Here is a 19,692-nt window from a genome sequence, read left to right on the forward strand (position 1 = left end):
GGCTACAGAGTATGTCATGATAATATCCTGGCATGTCCAGGGGTCGGTTTCGTGTGTACTCTCCAGTCCAGCTGGTGGATATTGTGATATTGACACAATGTCACATCTGCCTCATGTACACAGACAACCCTCTCCTCCTCCTGAAAAACTCAGATATATGTGTGAGATGCACCTATATAGACATACAGGGTGCTGAACTCTCTCGACCCATGACTGGCACAGTCTATCAGGTGGTGAAGGTAACCACACACACCACATATCAGTCTCACATATCCTCTAGCAACAGCACTCAAACCACATTATCACACATAGACATACTCGGATGCTGTAAATGTACTCTGCCTAAGCAGCAGAGAACTCCAAAGCAGACACACCCACACCTGCTACCCCACTACAATACCCACATATCACATAGTCCACAATGTCAGTGTGCCACACAGTCACTGCCCTTCGGGCTAAACAACACACCTAATACACTTGTAATAGGCGACACTTATTGTCAGACACACTGACGTACCACTCACCAGCCCTAACAATGGAATAGTCACTTTGGGCTGTCTGTTGGGTGCCAGGATCTGCCGCATAACACAGGCAGTCAGGTCACTCCAAAGCAAGTACAGGACTGGCACCATCATTGTCCATGCTAGTGTGTATAACCTCAGATGTTACTCCCTGGACCACATGACATGATACATGGAGGAACACTCTGATCATGTAGCCCAGGCCAGTATGATCCTGACCTTGTCTAGCATCTTACACCCACCAATTATGATGTCACAGTATACGGACACACATATCACATTTAACAGTTGCCTAACAAATTTGTTTAATTCATAGGGGATACAGTGTCTGTCAGCCTATGGTGACATGCTCAACATGCCATGTAGCTTCACTATGGACAGCTTGCACCTGTCACCCTTGGACTTTGGAATGCTGGCTAAGGCTCTTGCTATTACCATAGTGCCTTTTTTAAGCAGGGCTCAGAAGACAAAACAACCTCCATAGACATTACAGGTTAAATAAAACTAAGGGTAATGCTGCTCAACAACAGATGTGTTAACCTCATATTGCGGCCACTCAGGAGTCTCCTCAGTATGGAGGATAGTGATATCTGTGCACTAATAGACACCTGGTTCAGGCTCGCTTATGCACACCAGCACTACCAGGTTATGTTTCATACCATGCTGTCTGACAACAAGACTTGGAACAGACAACGCAACTAGGGCGAATATCCATATACATCACAGATACACACACCTCCGGGTTAGTAGCACTACACAAAGCATCACAGACCATACATATACAACTGCCATTGTGCAATACTGCCTTTCAGTTTGTTGCCTGCTATAGAACACACTCCCAAACTCAGGAACCACACTCGGCTTTCGTGGGAACTATGGAGAATATAAAGGTCTCCACAAACACCATTATATTGTGTGACTTCATATACACAAATATTGACCCGGGATACTACTCAAGCCCAGACACCCTCACCCAACAGTTGCTACAATTTGTAGACTCATATGCTATGGCACAACCAGTCAGCACAGCCACAAAGGGGAATACATATTGGACCTGATCACCACTAACATGGGGACTCTATGTTCCACACCAGCGATATACCCCTCATTGGTAAGGTCAGAACATACATGCATCTCACTGGACATACATATACCCTCCACACACCCATCCTGGGTAATATTGGTGAACTTCTCATGAGCCAACGTCTCACTTCACCGAAGCAAGGTGGTATCCTTCAGAGACCCTGAGACAGTGGCAAATACTGCTCACACTGCTGCATCCTTTACATACACATTCCATGGACACCTAGTGGACTGCATGGATTGTGCTATCCCAAATAACAACTGGACTCCCTACTCCAATGGCAGGGGACCTGTCTGATAGACCCCAGCCATTAATAAGCTGTACAACATCAGGAGGAAGCTACTACATCATAGAGCACAATCCCAGACTGGGAAGGCATCTGTGATCTGTACTAGCAGACAGCTACGATCACTCATCAACTTTTCTAAGGGCCGCTTCTACCGGACAATTGCAACAGACACGTAGGACTATCACACGGCCTTCTTCAGTTATGTCAGGAACCTGGGTGGACACTCACTGATATGCTGTGAGTTACTGCATACTAACTAAACCTACCCTGAACCCACTGGCATTGCCAACATCCTGGCAAACAGATTCAGTGCAGATGTCTCCCACCCATCCCTCCTAAGGAGCAACTATCTATCCCAACAGAGTATAACCTCCCTGACATCACACAGTAACAGGTGAGTGCTGCCCTCCCCAAAGCGTACATCACAGTATCAATGTGACCAGATGGTGTCCCAGCCTGCATCTTACACGAGCATCATGACAGGCATAACCCTCACATTACATCACTGTTCAATATCGGAGTTACCACAGGATATGTACCCAAGGAATGGCGTACAGCAACAGTGGTCCCGCTCCACAGAGTTGGTGCCACAACAGACCACAGACAATATTGCCCTATAAGCCTAACTAGCCTGTTCTGCAAAGCTATGGAGCGTATTGTCATGGGACTCATACATATAGACATCGGGAACCTACAGACACTGTGTCCTACACATTTCAGCATTGTTGTGGGCAGATCTTGCCTCTTGAACCTGTTTGTATTCTTTAAATGGCTAACAGGTCCATTGACAGAGGGACGGCTGTCCACACAGCCTACCTGAACCTTACAAAACCCTTCAACACAATAACCCACTGGGCCATTATGCATAGGCTCACCAGCGTCGATATGGACACATATCTCACATGATGGATTGATACCTGGATCAAGGATAGCACCCACATGGTCATAATTGCAGGTGCCATGTCTGACTATACACCAGTTACACATGGCATCCCACAAGGCTCGGTCCTGGGACCTCTCTTGTTCAGTATATATTTGTCTGACGTACAGGCTACCACAGGGGGAATATGGCTGAACATGTTTGCACTTCACTGCAAACTGGGTGCCATGATCAACTCTCCAGCTGCCACATGCATACTCAAACAGGGTCTCACAGAGATGGATGACTGGTGCCTGAGCCATGGCCTACAGCTAAATGCCATTAGTTGCATAGTCATCCCCTTTGGGAATAACAACATTCCCACACATTACCACATAGGTAGTACTCCATTACATACGGTAGGAGTTGTTAGGGGTTTGGGGACATGACTTGTTCGTACTGTCGCCTTTGACATTCACGTTGCCAAAGTGGTTGGACACACCTTCTATGTGGGCCACCTTATCCCATATGGTTTCACATCTAGATCGAGTGAGGTCATTCTGCCCCTATACTCATCGCATCCATGCTTGGTTACAATGCCACATTTGGGGTGTACCTTACCCGACACCTGCAGCAACTGTACTGGCCATGGAAGTTCCTCACCAAGCAGATCTAGGGACTCACACAGATGCCCTGCACAGTTCGGATGCCGTAACTCCAGCTCTACTCAGTCGCTTACCACCTACTCAGATATGATGTGTGCCTGTTGTTTACAGATATACCCAACCCAGAATTACTGGACATGCTCCACCTCAGGATAGCCGACTCCCTTGGAGCTACACACTCCAGGGATGTATACCTCAGCACAGATGTTAATAGGACATTGTGGGGGGACAGATTCTTATCCCAGAGGCTCCACTCACTCCAGAATGTAATCCCAGTTTCACATAGGCAGAGCCACCCACTTACCACCTACAGGAGACATCTTGACGACTGTATGAGTGATCGTATGTTTACCCCTGGGATATCTTCTGTGTCCCTGCTAGACAGAGGCACACTAGCCTAAACGTACATGGGCTATCTTGTGTGACCTACTATTCACACAGTGTAGTAATCTGACAAGGTTGCGAATGCCAAACACACTCTGGCTAGGCTTGTACATGCCCTAGGGCAGATAGCCTAGTATCGACCTCTGAACCTATGCTAATGTTCAAGATGCACAATGTTTATTGCTGATACTGTTTGCAGGTCTTTATCATCTTTGCTTTACCAGTTTCTATGAACAACTTTGGTATCTGCAGAACATATTTGATTATGACAGGGTGCCACTATATTATAGATTTGTCTGTTGTCATATAACTGTGTGCACAGGGCAGATTGCTGTATAGTGACAGGTTCCTGGGTTAACACATGCAACTGCCAGATATGTGTGGCCCACTGCTGTACTCAGATATGGCCTAAGTGTGTGAGCATGCCCAATTCAGCCATTCCGTGTTTTGTTGCCTGACATTTGTCTCATTTAAGTGTGTGAGCATGCCCAGTGTGACCTTTCAGTATGTTGCTATCTGAGGTCCACTACATTTGTTGATGTGTGCAAACATGACCGATATTAACATTTATACTGTGTGTGTTGGAAGTCAGGTTCTGTTCTCACTGCAGGACTCACCTTTGTGTCATAACTCGACAAGGATTATGCTGTGCCTGCAGGGTTTCCATGAAATACTTTGCATAGACTTATCAACATTCCTTCATACAGGCTGACCACTGCAATACTGTCATGGTTTAGTGGTTCAGTACTTTGGCTATAGTGCACAGTATCCTAGGTTCGAGGCCCATCACTGCTTTATATTTTCATACTGAGCAGACAAGACTGCTTAAGTGCCAGTTAAGCAAATATGAGCATGTTGGCTTTTGTTCAGCTATGCCCTACTTAGACCAGGCTTGTCCGACATTGCTCAATATTCACCAACATTGCTGGACGTTGCCCAATATTACTGAACATTGACCACAGTTGTGTTAGTTGGTGTGTGTGATTTTGTTTGCATATACTACATGGTGGTAAATGCTGTTTAGCACTGCTTTATATTGCTTAACACATGGCAATCATGCCTTAGGTGGTACTGCAGGGCTGCCTATGTTGGATGCACATACTACACTCCCTGTACATGTTTGAAAGCATGTAGTGTCAACTTAGGCATCCCTTTTACTATATGTGCGAGTCGGAGAGAGGTATCATTTCCAGAGTTCCTACTGAGCCAGTGTATGTGCTATGCATTGCCTCTTTGCCAAGGCCAAAGCATACTGGGCATGCCTCCTTCTGCCTACTGGGGCAGGCTCAGGTTGTTCCTCCTCTGAGTCATGCTCTGCCTGTGATGGCCTTGGCAATGGTGGGGGGCTGTTTGGCCCAGGCCTATGCTGGTCCTGCTGCAGCTGTTTTCACAGGATCATATTATGTAGCATAGCACATACCATGACAATTTGGGTACATGTAGTTGGTGAGTACTGCAAGGCTCCACCAGATGTATCCAGGCACCGGAACCGTGACTTGAGCAGCCCAAACACATGCTCTATTACATTACGTGTTTGTGCGTGTGCCTCATTACGGCGTTCCTGTTCAGGTGTGTGTGTGTTTCTGATGGGTGTCATCAGCCACAGCTCCAGTGCATAGCCAGCATCCCCCACTAGGTGACCATGTGGGATGTCCCCATTGGCAAATGTCTGGTACAGCTGCGTCAGATGCCAGATATGGGAATCATGGTAGCTTTCAGGGGAGCCTGCACACACATTATTATGCCCTGGGCATCACACATGACCTGGCAGTTGATGGAGGGGAAGCCCTTGCGGTTGAAGTAGACCCTACCCCGCTCACCGGCTGGTGCTTTGATGCCTATGTGCATGCAGTCTATTGCACCCACTACCTCAGGATATTCCGCTATTTGCTGGAAGAGATCCATATTGCTGGCCAATTCCTCATGGGAATTGGGGAACTATACATGATCACCAACATGTGCTGACATGGCATCCAGGAACTGGTGCAGTACCCTGGATGCTGATGCCTGTGATATCCCCATCATATCACCAGTTGGTCTCTGGAAGGTACCTGTTGCTAATATTCTTAGGCCAACACATACCTTGGTTTCCACTTGGATGGGTTCCCCTCTGTTGGTTCTGTGTGTGAGGCGTGGCCTGCACAGCTCAACAATTTGCTGCAGGAGGTCTCTGTCCACTCTATAGCACTCCACTATCTCCAGCTCATGTAGCCCCTGGTAGGTTACCCTGGGCCTGTATACTCTTCTCCGTCTCCTCACTGTGGGTTGTCCAGCATCATCATTGTTACCACCCTCAGCATGTTGCATATGTCGCCTTATAACAGCAGTGGCAGCCCCTAACATTTCTTTGTCTCAGTAAAGCTTTTTCAGTTTTCACTTCTATTAGCTTACAGCAGTATCTGTTGTGAGAAACATAATGGACTGTTGTTTGCAGAGTTTTAAGTGCTAGGCTGGGCTGGGCTAGTGTACTGCCTGTGTAATTGCCTGATTCTGATTGTTTTCACCTGCTAGCTCTGCTAGTACTCCCTGGTAGCTTCCTACTATTTGTTGTGCTTCCTTTTTCCTTTCTGTTTTCTCAGGGGGGAGCGCTGCGCACACAAGCACAAACATGCGCACAACAGCTAACACGCGCACACACATGCTTACATGGACTAAAACTTGCTGATTCGGGTTAAAACATGCGCACACCAGCGCAAATGCGCTTACAACTCTTTAAACAGCCTTATACATGCTTACTCCAGCTTAAACGCGTGCACTCACGCTTACACACGCACACTCTGTATTACTCGGGTTTACACGCGTGCACACGCATGCATACTTTCTCAGCAAGAAACTTTGGTGTTATCCACGGCATACACCTTCCATTTCTTGCCTTTCCCTAGCCTACCTGTTGGCACACCTCTTTCCATGATGTGTAAATGACAGCTGACACATGCCACTCTGCTCCAATGAGCTTCACTTCTTTCATACATACCCCCCTCGTGATGTCACCTATCTTCTACTCTGTTACTCCCCTTGTCCTACGCCTACACTCCACTGACTGTGCTCATTTGCTATGTAAACTTGTGATTCACTATCCTAACCCTCATTTACATAGGATTGCCTACTAATGTTTGGTTACATGTTTTAGACTGAGCTTCCCCCCTTAGCAACCTCTACTCGGTGGCCATGTTGTCTTCAGCCTGCCATTCTCTTGCATTGTACATTAACAATTTCAATAAAATCCACATTTGTGGGTTTTAATTTTTAGTATTCTGGGTTTTAGAGCGCAGCCCGTTTGTGTGGCACTGCGCTACGCTTAAACATCGGAAATCGGTGAGAAAAAAAAAAAATATATTTTTATTTTCATATTGCATCAGGAAACATTTCACATGGCCATATATTTGGCCATTGGCATGCTTCCTGCACTGGATACAACCTTTATTTGGAGCTGTCATGGCTCCGTTTTGCTATTTGCAGAACGGTACTCAGTTGTCAACTGAGTACATTTCTGCAAATAACACTGCTCTTACTCGGACAGGTTCGGGTTTCCTGAATCGCAAATCTACCTCATTTGCATGCCTTTTACCTGCAATTGAGGTAATTTGCATATCCCAGCCCTGTCCGTGTAAGATCCGTTTTAGGAGCTCTCTTACACGCCCCTGCAGGCTTTTCCTGGATCGCTCGTCGGACATGATGGCTGCATGGAGTCTTACTCTACTCTTAGACTCCATGCAAGCCATCGTAAATCCGGCCCACAGAGAGTAAGACTGCAATTTACACTTGGGAAATAGCAAGTTAAAATATATAAAGTAACTTAGCTATACACATTTGACTGTCAGAAAACAGGTTTATATATATATATATATATATATATATATATATATATATATATATATATATATATATATATATATATATATATATAAATATATATATATTTTAGGTAGATTGCCTAGAGGAAGAAAGAAAAGTAATAGGGGAATAATGGGTCTATATTAAATCACTGAACACTTAAAAAAGTGAACGGTGATTAATCAACCCTATGTATGCAAAAGCTTACAATTTCGAACTGTCAGAACAGCGATTTTTTTTTCCTATTGCTATTCCAACAAAAAATAAATAAATAAAACGCTTTAAACATTACATTAGGTGGGGGGGCCTTGCACACCCCCCCCACACTTAAATATACCAACTCCGAGACCGCACAACAGTGCTGAAAACAGCAAGTAACGAAGCGGCCAAGCAAATTCTTTCCCAGGGAAAGAATTCACTTAAAAGCCGCTTCGATCTTTTGCCATTTCCGTCTTTTGAGTTCCACCAAGACACATTCGAAAGAATGTGTCTTCAGTCTTCTAATAGGAAACCGGTATAATAGTTACTGTAACATTTCATTAACAGAGATAAAGGAGGAAGAAAGATGAGAAGGAATAGGTCAGGGGTAAGTTTATGTTTTAAGCATGTAATCTTTTAGCATTTTTTGAAACTGAAACTGTTAGTGATAGCTCTTAGATCTGGGGGAAGTTTATTTTGGGTGTTGGCTCAAAGCAGTTCCCCATAGGGCACCATTTAGAGTTTGTGCTGCTGCACACAATTGCATTTTTTTTTTGTTGAGTTTGAGATGGAAACACTCAGCACATTTTTTGGAGGTGGGAGGAACACCACGGAGTCACAGGGAGAGCATGCAAACTCCAAATAGACATTGACCAGAGGTCAGGATCAAATCTTGTACCTTGTGCATGGGAGGTGAGGAACTTAACCATTATGGCATCTGGTTTCACAGCGATTGCTGACTATATGAATGGAAAACACTGAACTCTTGGTTGTTGCTTACTTTTAATTAGATGAAAGTTATTTAGCATTCCCAGTAAAACTGCATGTTGTGAATGAAATGGGAACAGCTTCTTCAGCAACATAGTGAAGCAAAAAATGAATTTTTCAGATAAAGCTTTAGGGAAGTAAGAACAGGCTATGACCTCATGTCATTAACCTCATTGACTGTTACTATACTTGCAATTTTTATTAGGAATTTAGAAACTATTGCCCAGTTACAGTGGTGAGGCTTGTTAGTCAGAGCTTTATAATTCTTTAGCAAATTAGATGTAATGTCAGAAACAATCCTTCTGAATTTATTGATTCACTCTAACAGCCCAGCACCGTTCTGGTCATCACAAACCACTCAACCTGCAGAAACTGAAAATACACACAATGGCCCACAAAAATCAAATGTGATGAGGGGTAGTCAGAATATTGTGTGAAGGGGTAAATCAGGCCTGAAAACATCGACATACCTATAAAAATAGGTACATTATATGCAGGGGTAAATCAGGCATGAAAACAGGAATGTTCCTCCAAACCTGGGACAGTTGAGAGGTCTGCTGGTTGAAGATGTTCTTAAGCACATTGACTCTTGACTTTACTTATCATAGAGACAGTCTATCGTAGGTAGTCTTTGTATGCTTGGGAATTCTTGAAGTAGGATTTACCTGCCAGTGGCAGAAGGAAGACGCTACACTGGGTAATAAATAATGCAACATGAATCTTTAGCAATGTTTTCTACTGTACGATATTGTTTTGTTGGACAGGTGATCATGGGAGACACAGGCTTTATTCTATCATCGTGGTCTCTGAACCATAGTTGCGGCAACTTTGCCCTTTAAACTAAACCAGAGAAGCTTTGATAGATATTAAAATGAATGAATAAATCATGTCAAATAAAGCACCACATGAGACAGTGGGTTGGTTACTTATGATGGGTTGCTTGCACATTTGGGCAGACTGTATAAGTTATGTACTTTTTGCTGACATGGCTATGTGTTAATCTATGTGGGGAAAATTCAGAAGGTGTGATATCAGAAAAAAATAAGCATTATCATTTTTGATATACCAGTGTAACAAGTTACAAACAAGCATGCTATTGTAAATACTTTAGCCCTTCACATACTGCTGAGGAGTTGTTATAACATTAAACACCATTTTGAAACCTTGTTACACTGATACTGTTAGCTAGTTGTATTCAAACATAAACAGTATGACTTGCAGCAACTTCATATGAAAAACTTCCTTGCAAGATATCAGTGTAACAGAGTAGGGAAGTGTCATCCGTGAAACATAAAGATAAGAGAATGCAGCAATACTGCTACAGAAACAAAATAGCATTTCCTGTAGATAAGAGTGTTGTCAAAACAGCTGGTTTCTGTTAGAAAAAGTATGTATCCAAAAGGAAACTTTAAATTTTGTTTATAGTGTGAAGTTCTCAGGACAAGAATATTAAAAGATAACATACAAATACATATGAGTGTCGTAAAAATGATTACTGTGCATTAAAATACATTAAAATACTACATGCCAAAATGAAAGATAAAATACTTCCATCTCAGTAGTAAGTTAAAAAATGAAGTCCATTTCATACTAAAGGTACTCTATATATGAATAGTAATTTTAAATATGAAACACAGAAGTCTAATAAACTAGTACACTGTGCATAATCTGACTCTGAGCAGTATATTAGCCAACTGATAAAATCTTACTTGAAAAAGGAGGAGAATACAACTTCATTGGTAAATTAAACTAGTAAATATGGTATAGTTAAAGGGTACTTATGAATATAACAATACTCAGAGAATCAGGAGCACCCAGTAAGATTAACGGATTAATAAAAATGGGCTGCAGACTAGAAGAGACAAAGAACTCTCAATAGTATTAAGGGGATTTTTTTATTTGAAGTGCAATGAGGAATCATTTTGTTTTTGGTCTTTTATCTTGCCCATTGTCCTTGGGACTAGCCTGCTTCCCGAATGCTCCATTTCTTCCTTTCTGTTCTTTGTATGCTGTCAGTGATCCCACAATGTGAACATCTCACTGAATGCCCCCTCCCAAAAAGGGTAAGATTGTTGGCTATTGGGACAGGCTCCTTTGCACAGGGTTGAGGGATGGGTCAGACCTATTCCTTATACTGTGTGTTGAAAGCTTTGAACTTTACTGTCCATTGACAAACTATCACCATTCACTGACAAAGTATAAATAATGTATGTGTGTTCGGACACATTCATTAGTGCTGAAAATGCCTTGCCTGATCATGCCACCAAATGAGTGTTATTGCATCAACGCATCCATAGAAGTCCTTGTTGCAACATTTGTTAGACCCTCACATGATTAAGGCAGTAGTGGCTAATTACTCCTGCCTCCTCTGATCTGCCCACCTATACCTAGGCCAGTAGCAGAATCCAGGCAAATGTAACACAAGAGTAAGGTGAATATAAAGCACAAGGAAACTAGTGACAGTTTCACAGATGGATTACGTGTGGAGAAAGATTACATTATTTATTTTTAAATAGGTAAGCCCACTGGCCAAATATGTCACTTTTCCTGGGTGATCCAGCAGGAAGAATAACTTGTTAATTGACTTGCTTAGATCATACAGTAGTCAAATGGCAAGTGGGGAAATACAGAAAGCACTTTACTAATAGTTAATAGCTAATAGCCTTAGTTCTATGTGTTAAAGTATAGGAAACAAGAAAGGACACTTTTTATAGGAGAAAAATTGGTATGTACAGGCATAAATCACAAATATAGTTCACAGTGAAAATGCTCAACAACATTAAGTATTACTGGAAAAGAACAAATTTCAATGGCTTAAACTGAATAAAGAGTATGTTTACTGGTATAATAGTGGCCCAAAGATAAATCTTTCATGCAATGTATATGACAGAGGAATCAGTGAAAAAATCTGTTTAGCTGTGTTGGATCTTACAGAGTTGTAAAATCACTTCTGATCTCTGCTCACTTTCTCTGTGAATCTTTGCATACTCTCTCTTTGTGTCTTCCTGGATTTTCATCTCCAAAAAGCAAGACAATGGGCAGGATTCACGAAGCCTCCGTGTAACAGTTATAACTCTTACACGGAGGCTGCAGTTAAACGGAGTGATGTCAGCATGCTCTGCATATTCATGAGAGCATGCTGAATCACACCTAAGGCTAACACGGTCCATGTAAGACAGTAGGGGGCGTGTCCGTAGGCCGAGCCCTGTAAGCGGACACGCCCCCAGAAGAGTAAAAGTGCCCAAAGTAAACAACCACAACAGAGTCCATGGAAATGTGAATAAACACAACACAACACATGCCCCCACAGACTACGAACATAAAATGTACAAATGAACATCTCATAATTTTTTTTAAATTGTAAAGATGTTTGCCCGTGAGTGCGCTCGTTTGTGCGGGCGTGCCCGTAGCGCAGCCACAGTTAGCAGTCAGTGGGAAAGCATATAAGAACTAAATATGCAAAGTAAGCCAAGAAGCAATAGCGTAGCGGTGGAGATGTTGGCTGAAAAGCAGGCATTCATGGTTCGAGCCCCCACAACACCAATTTGTATTTTTAGCAAAATAAGCACGAAACAAGTCCCTGACAAACATGTACACATAAAATCACATTTTATGTAAAATGTAATGAAATAGCCCATTGATATTGAAGAAATGTGAGGTAACAAAACAATAAAAAATGCCAGATGTGCCCATAGCTGAGCTACAGTTTAACAGGGTGAGTGCATCTGCCCGTAGGTGAGCAGTGGTTTAACTGGTGCAAAATGAGTGCCCGTAGTTGAGCAGTGGTTTAACAGGTGCAAAATGAGTGCCCGTAGTTGAGCAGTGGTTTAACAGGTGCAAAATGAGTGCCCGTAGTTGAGCAGTGGTTTAACAGGTGCAAAATGAGTGCCCGTAGCTGAGCAGTGGTTTAACAGGTGCAAAATGAGTGCCCGTAGGTGAGCAGTGGTTTAACACGCTGAAACTATGTGCCCCTAGCTGAGCTGAGCGTAATATGCGTGCTGATAGCCAAATGAGGCTTAAACCAGCGTGCCCGTTTGAGGAGCTGCGCAGCGCGCAAACAAGCTAACCGGCAACGCGTTGAGCAAGCCGTATCAAAACTGCCTTTACACAGACACACCCCTCAGCTTGTCTAGACAGTCATAAAAAATAACAACTAGTGGCTAGGTTCGAACCCAGGATACTATACACCATAGTCAATGTACTGAACCACTAAGCCATGACAGCAGTACCTATAAATGCAATAATAGCAAATATATAGGAATGAATACAAACTGGAGCATGACAATGCAGGTTTAGTGAAGTTGATACAATTCCAAAATGGCCAATAACAGATATGTGCGGGAAAAACGGCCTTTATAAGCCCCATAGGTGGGAATACACAGCATAAACGATTGTAGAACTGACTTGCAGCCAGAATGACAGGAGTAGGTGAGGGTAGTTGCTTTCGAGCACAGAGGTGGGGCGTTGAGGAGTCCAGGTACATGGTCTGGCTCCTAGTCCACAATCATGAGGCCCAACTGATGCAGAGCCAGGTCCTGTGGGGAGCATATAGGGCTGAGGCGTGGGACCGGTTGGCTCATGATCTCACCAGTGCCACAGGGATTCCAAGGACTGGTGAGCAGGTCCGTCACCACCATGCGGACCTGAAGAGACGCAAGCAGGACCAATTGAACCTTTGGATCCAGGAGGCCAGGCAAATGCCCAACGCCCCACTACTGAGTAAGTTACATTTAATTATGTATGTAAGAAATTAAACTAGCTGATATTATGGAGATGTGTATTCCAATATTACTTCATTTATATTACAGCTGCAGGTGTCCATTCTGCGAACCGCAGAGCCTATGGCGATAGGCTGGTGCGGTTGCGCCACCAGGCAGGTCAGTAATCCACTCCCAGTAACTGTAAAGAAATATAAAAGTATGACAGTTAGCAAAAGAGTGCAGTGTAGTCACTAAGTAATAAAATGTGCAAGTAACAGTGTAAAAGTGTTTGCAAGTATTCCTTGATTACAAAATTGTGTTGCAGTCTGTAATCCAAACAGAAAAATGAAAATGTCTGAAATAAATTCTGAAATAAAGATGCCCCACCTGGAAGAAAATAGTACACAACCTGCAGCAGGCTGAAAAGTACAGCTGCAGAAGATGATCAAATCACATGTGTGAAATATATCCCTGTTGAAATACTGAAACATGACAGAAGTGAGACTGCTGGAAAGGATTGTAATAACTACAGGTAAAACATGTCAATAAAGCCTAGAAGTAAGTACCATCCTGAATAGTAAAATGAAAACAAGTGAGAGAGTGTGAGAAAGTGTCATGAATCCAGCAATACAGTAGTAATAACCCCTGAATAAAGTATACTGCAGTCAGTACAGAATGAAATGCATGTGAGAATCAAAACCAAACAGTGAAATCTGTTCAAAGTGTTGCTGCATCTGGAATGTGTATCCCAAAATCTGGATATGTTGCTCTCAGTCTGCAATATGCAGATAGTATGATTGTCTGATATACCAAACATCCACACTTGTCTATAGCTATATAAAGCAAATGTAGCAGGATGATGTAGCTGAACAAAGCTAGATATGGATGTGTATGAAGAACAATAAAATGTATATTGATGTAGCAGTAACAGTCCTATCACCAAGTTGAAGTAGTTATCATATAGGAAACTGTAGTTAGAACAGTAGTGTGTATATATGTGCAGCTATTAGAAATGTACAGCATATGTATTGGTATTCGAAGGTGTTAATATTATTTTCTTCACCCCACCCAATAACCACATATAACCCATTCCACGTGAAAATGGTATGTGCAATCACAATTAACACCCCTGGACATTTGTCCTGTTGGGTCATATATATTTGCATGTCCGTTGATGCATCTTCCCTGTTCATACATCCAAACCTGATGGCCTGTTGCCATCAATCAACCCTGCATGTTGTTGGACTGTGTATTGCTGTTCAAATTATGCATGTGTTATGCTCGCTGTTCAATGGTGTGAATATCTGGGTGTTTGGTTAATGGGAATACTAATGCATGCTGTTACAACTAATTGTGAATGGTATTATATGTCACTAACCCAAACTGTCATGACATAATGCAAAACATAGGACGACAGGGAAGGCGGTTTCCAGCGGACCCACTGCTCCCACCTCAGCTGGCGAGTGCACCTGGCACTAGTGCCCAGTCTGGACCCTCCTCCGGTGGCCCTGTGCCACCTGCGGGTGGAAGCACTGCAGGGGATGGGGCTCATCCCCCCTCTGCAAGTGTGGCCGGAGGAGAACCACCACTCACCCTCCGTAGTGTCCGGACTGTGGTGCGTAGGGAGATCCAGGACTCTGTTCTTGGGCCTCTATGCCAGCTTGAGGCACAGGTGGCACAACTTACGGGCATGCCTGTTGCCCGGCCTACACAGCCCCCAGCACAGCCCCGTCCTGGGCAGTGAAGGAACAGTGGCAACTGCCTATGGGTGGGGATATCAGTTCCACTGTTGCCATCTGTGGGCTCATGGGCTCTGGATATCCAAACCTCCGTCCCCGTCAATTGTGTAACCCCCCACACGTGTCATACACCGCCCCTGTATGCTTTGTTTTGTCTAAGTCTTGTTTGTCTTGTCTGTTGACCTACCCAACCTACCTCCCCAGCTATACCGACTTCCTTCACCTGATATACCACTCTCACCTGAAAAAAAAAAAAAAAAGGGCACTCTGTACCCACAAAAAAATTACACCCCATACATAGCTGCCCATTCCGCACACATGTCTGCTGGACATGGAAACTATCAATTACAATTGTCTGTACAACAAGTATTATTGTTGTCCTAACACCTCTCTCAGTGGTGGAAGGTTTCAAATGTCACACCAAATTACATACATATGCACAGCTGTTGCTGATGAAGAAATGGGCGGCTATGGGCCTTACCTACATCCATCCTGCAAATCCCAAGCTTGTTTCCGTACTGTCTTACCCTCTTTGTGACCCCTTTTCACCACTTTCCTGTCTCTCCATTTTCATTTCTTTCAAAGAAAATAGCGGGTGCCAGAGTAAGCACTGTTAAGCGGTTGTAAGCGGGTGTGCGCGTGTGTGCACAGAGCTGAACGCCAGTGCACATGCGTGAGCTCCGCGCAAACCAGCGCTAACCCAGTTACAACTGCTTAAAAGTGCCTTAGTCACTCTGATTGACAGGTCCTGTAGTCAGTTCAAAAGCAAAATAAAATCCCACTGTCAGTCCCGAACCCAGGACCTTGGAAACAGTAGTCTGTATGACCTACCACTAAGCCATGACTCTTATACAAGAACATTGTGCTAAAATAAATATAACATGTAATAGTAGGGATGAATGTAAAGGGAATATAGGATGTGTAGTACACAAAGCATGTCATTTAGAATTACTGTCAAAACTAGTGGATTCCCATAATAGTAGTGTGTGAACAGAAACAGCCATGCTAGTTGGTAGCTTGTAGGTAATAATGTCAGTTAATGTACATATATAAATGTGTGTATATTTACATATATATATATATATATATATATATATATATATATATATATATATATATTTAGTTGTAGGTGTCATTGTGCATACACACTTACTACAGGGAACAGGACAGAGGAATGGAGAAATGTGAATCTACAACACAGCCTGAATCATAAGAGAGATACTAACATTTACACTCACAGAACAGTGTCCACAGCATACCAGCATGGTCCCCGCCCGTACAATCTGAAAAAGCAACGCCTATCTCACATACCCTTTTATAGCACTGTCCTGAAATCACAGTGAGAACTGCAATCAGTACACAACTGGCTGCATGCAATTAGCAAATGCTGGCTTACAATTGGTGCAGAGGCCATCACATGGACCTATGCAGATACCTACAAAAGCATCCTGTACTAACACTCCACACATGCAATACGTTCATTGCACTGTCTGGAAGCAGACAGGGGGAGAGAGACAGACAGAGACAGAGAGAAGAAAAAAAAAACACGCTACACACTGTGAGTCTAAGCTGTCAGCAGTGACAGTAGCAAGCCGTGCCAGCAGCAGCAGGAAGCAGAAGCAGTGGTAACCCAACCAGCTGCGACAAACACAGGTAATGTAAAGTAGCAGGTTAATAGTCTGCATACTGTGAACCCTCCAAATGTGTCATAGGTCTGTATCTATAGGTATGTCCATGTACAACAAAAAGAGCAGGTTAACACCACGATGATAAAACGAACCTTTATTAACGAAAAATGAGCGCTTTCACGTGCCCACAAGTTGCACGCTTCTTCAGATGAATTATAACATCACAGTAAAGACATTCTCTTTATATATAAAAAATTGATTACTAAATAGATTGATTGAATCAATTAAATAATAATTAATCAATTATGCATTCAAGCATTTAAAAGGCTCATTCATTTAAAGCAATAGACTCAAATAGCTGTGTGCAAAAACAGAACAAAAACAGAATGAAAAAACTTGTTTTTTAAGACATGGTTTTAAAACATAAAATCAATCATTCATATTTCTTTACTATTAGTTCATCTGCCAGCAGGCAAGTGTGATAAGAATTAATAAACAACTGAACACCTATATAGAGGACTAAGAATCTATATATAAGACAAGCTTTACGTTGATATAAATCAGTAGAGATGCAGCATATCCAGCTTTTATAAAATGTATGAAATGTGTGTGTCAATTGAAATGCAAAATAATGTACAAAATTGACAAGCAATAAATACATTAAAAACATTAAAAACTTTAAAAGTTGACAACTATAAGTAGATAGCAGCAATAATTGAAAATTAGCAGCAATGAAAGAAAATAGCAGCCATAGAAAGCAGCAGAAAAAGTATGACAATTAGAACATAACAATTAAAAATATTAATATATGTATATATTATGATAAAATATTGGACCAATGACAAAAATGATAATATTATATTTAGAAAGACCTATTAATTCTTATTGATTATGTTAGCTAAAAAGTTCATTTATAGTCACATCAAAATAATTATCAGTATATTAGGGTGATGACAAGAAGAATGTGTATGATAAGATGTAAATAAATATGGTATATATATTTATAATGAATAAATAAATAAATAAGTAAAAATGGACATATAAAATCTATATAAATATAGCAAAAAGGAAAAAAAATATATATATGTGTCAATTTATATATATAAATATATCTATTTGCATAAAATTAATGATATTTACGTTTTTTTTAGGAAGATCTAATGCTAATATAACTATATGTCCATGTGATATGTTGTGTGTACGTAGTTCCACCAAAAGGGGATGACTATACATTACATGTCAGTCAGTGTTAGGCCATGATCCTGGTGGCAGTTGTCTGTGCGTTGCCCTCAGCAATAGCTGTAGTGACTGTTTTGAAAGGTCAGCCAGGTTCAAAAGGCAGGATCAGCCCATCACAAAGGCAAACTGGCTGGGAACAAGTGTCTGCAGGTACACAATATCACTGCATATGCGTCCCATACTGAATAATTCCATAGCTTAGCAGACCAGGCCAGTTATGCATATGATGTGGTAGTTCCCAGGGTCAGTAGAGGTACCTCCTTAGTGGTGTGGGACCACTGTTGCTGTATGCCAGTGTCCAGGTACATATCCTGTAGTATGGCCAAGATTAATTATCAGTCTTATATGCTGTTGTGTGTCCTCTTGGAGTGCATGTAGCACACATCCAGGGATACCATCAGGTCACAGTGATGCTGTGTGTTCTGCTTTGCTGAGGGCGGCCCTCACCTGGACATGTGAGATGATAGGGAGGTTACATACAGCTGTGATAAGTATTTCAACTGGTGGGGGAGAAGGAGGGGGGATACTTGCACCGAACCTGTCTGCAAGAATGTTGCCAATATCTGTGTGTTTGGTGAATGTTAAGTAGGTGTGTATTAACGCAGAGCATATCTGAGGCATTTGGTCCATATGTGTAACATAACTGAAGAAGGCCTTGTGGTTATTCATAGTGTTTGTGGCCATTTCCCTCCCAGAGTAGGCCGTGGCCGTTGTTATGAGAGACCATAGCGTAGAACCAGTGCTGACCACAGATGCCTTCCCTTAATGTGAATCTGCTCTGTCCTGCAGTAACCTCCTGCTATTGTTATACAATCTGCCTCTGTCTGGGGTCCACCGGACAGGATGCCTAACCTTTGTGCATAGGGTCTGGGTTAGAAATATGTGTGCAAGTTCCATGCAATCTGTGGGATGTCCGTGGTAAGCATTTGCAAAGGGGTCGGCAGTGTGGGTTGTGGCTTCCACTGGCCCAGTGTGCTGCATGGATACCGTCTCAGTCCTAACAAGTGAATAACTGTCTAATCACATACATATCAAAGTAGTCTACTGTGCTGGTGGTGGTGGTGGGATATTTATATCCAGGCTGAGTAACTTGTGTCCACATCACACTAGTGGATGGCGTCCCACATACAGTACCTTGGGATGAACCCCCAGAGTGAGGTTGTGCATTGGACCTTTCACAGTGTGCTGACCGATGGGGCATGCTACTATGTTGTGTGGAATGTGGCAGGTATTGTTGCACAGGTGTTGGCTGAGCACTGATATCTGGCCATGTACTTGTGTATCCACCACGAGACACACACATGCAACATATGGGAGTAGTAGTATATCACTACACATGAGTATCATGTATAGTATGTGTGCCATATATTGCTGACATAGTCTGCTGATATCCTGTTTGTGTTCTCTTCCAGGGCGATGGCGTGTCAGTGTAATCCCACCTACTCTGCAGCAGAAGATGAGGAGATACACCAGAGCCTGGTGCGGGAGTATGACATACTGTTTTCCCGCACCAGTCAGAATCAGCAGGAGAGGGCTGCACTGTGGCAAGACCTTGTCCGTAGGGTAAATGACATTGGCACGCATAATAGGACATATGAGCAGGTACGACATCACTGCAGTGATTTAATGAGAAATGTCTGTCAGCGTGCATCGGATATCCACAGGCAACAGGTTGCCACAGGAGGTGGAGTGGCCACACATCCCCCCCTCACCAGACTGGAGGGGCTACTCCTAAGTGTTGTGGCTCCAGCCCCAGAACAGCAACAGCAATACACCTGCATCAT

This window comes from Protopterus annectens, chromosome 1.part1 (assembly GCF_019279795.1).
Source record: "Protopterus annectens isolate FY-2018-M chromosome 1.part1, PAN1.0, whole genome shotgun sequence".
Classification (NCBI taxonomy): domain Eukaryota; kingdom Metazoa; phylum Chordata; order Ceratodontiformes; family Protopteridae; genus Protopterus; species Protopterus annectens.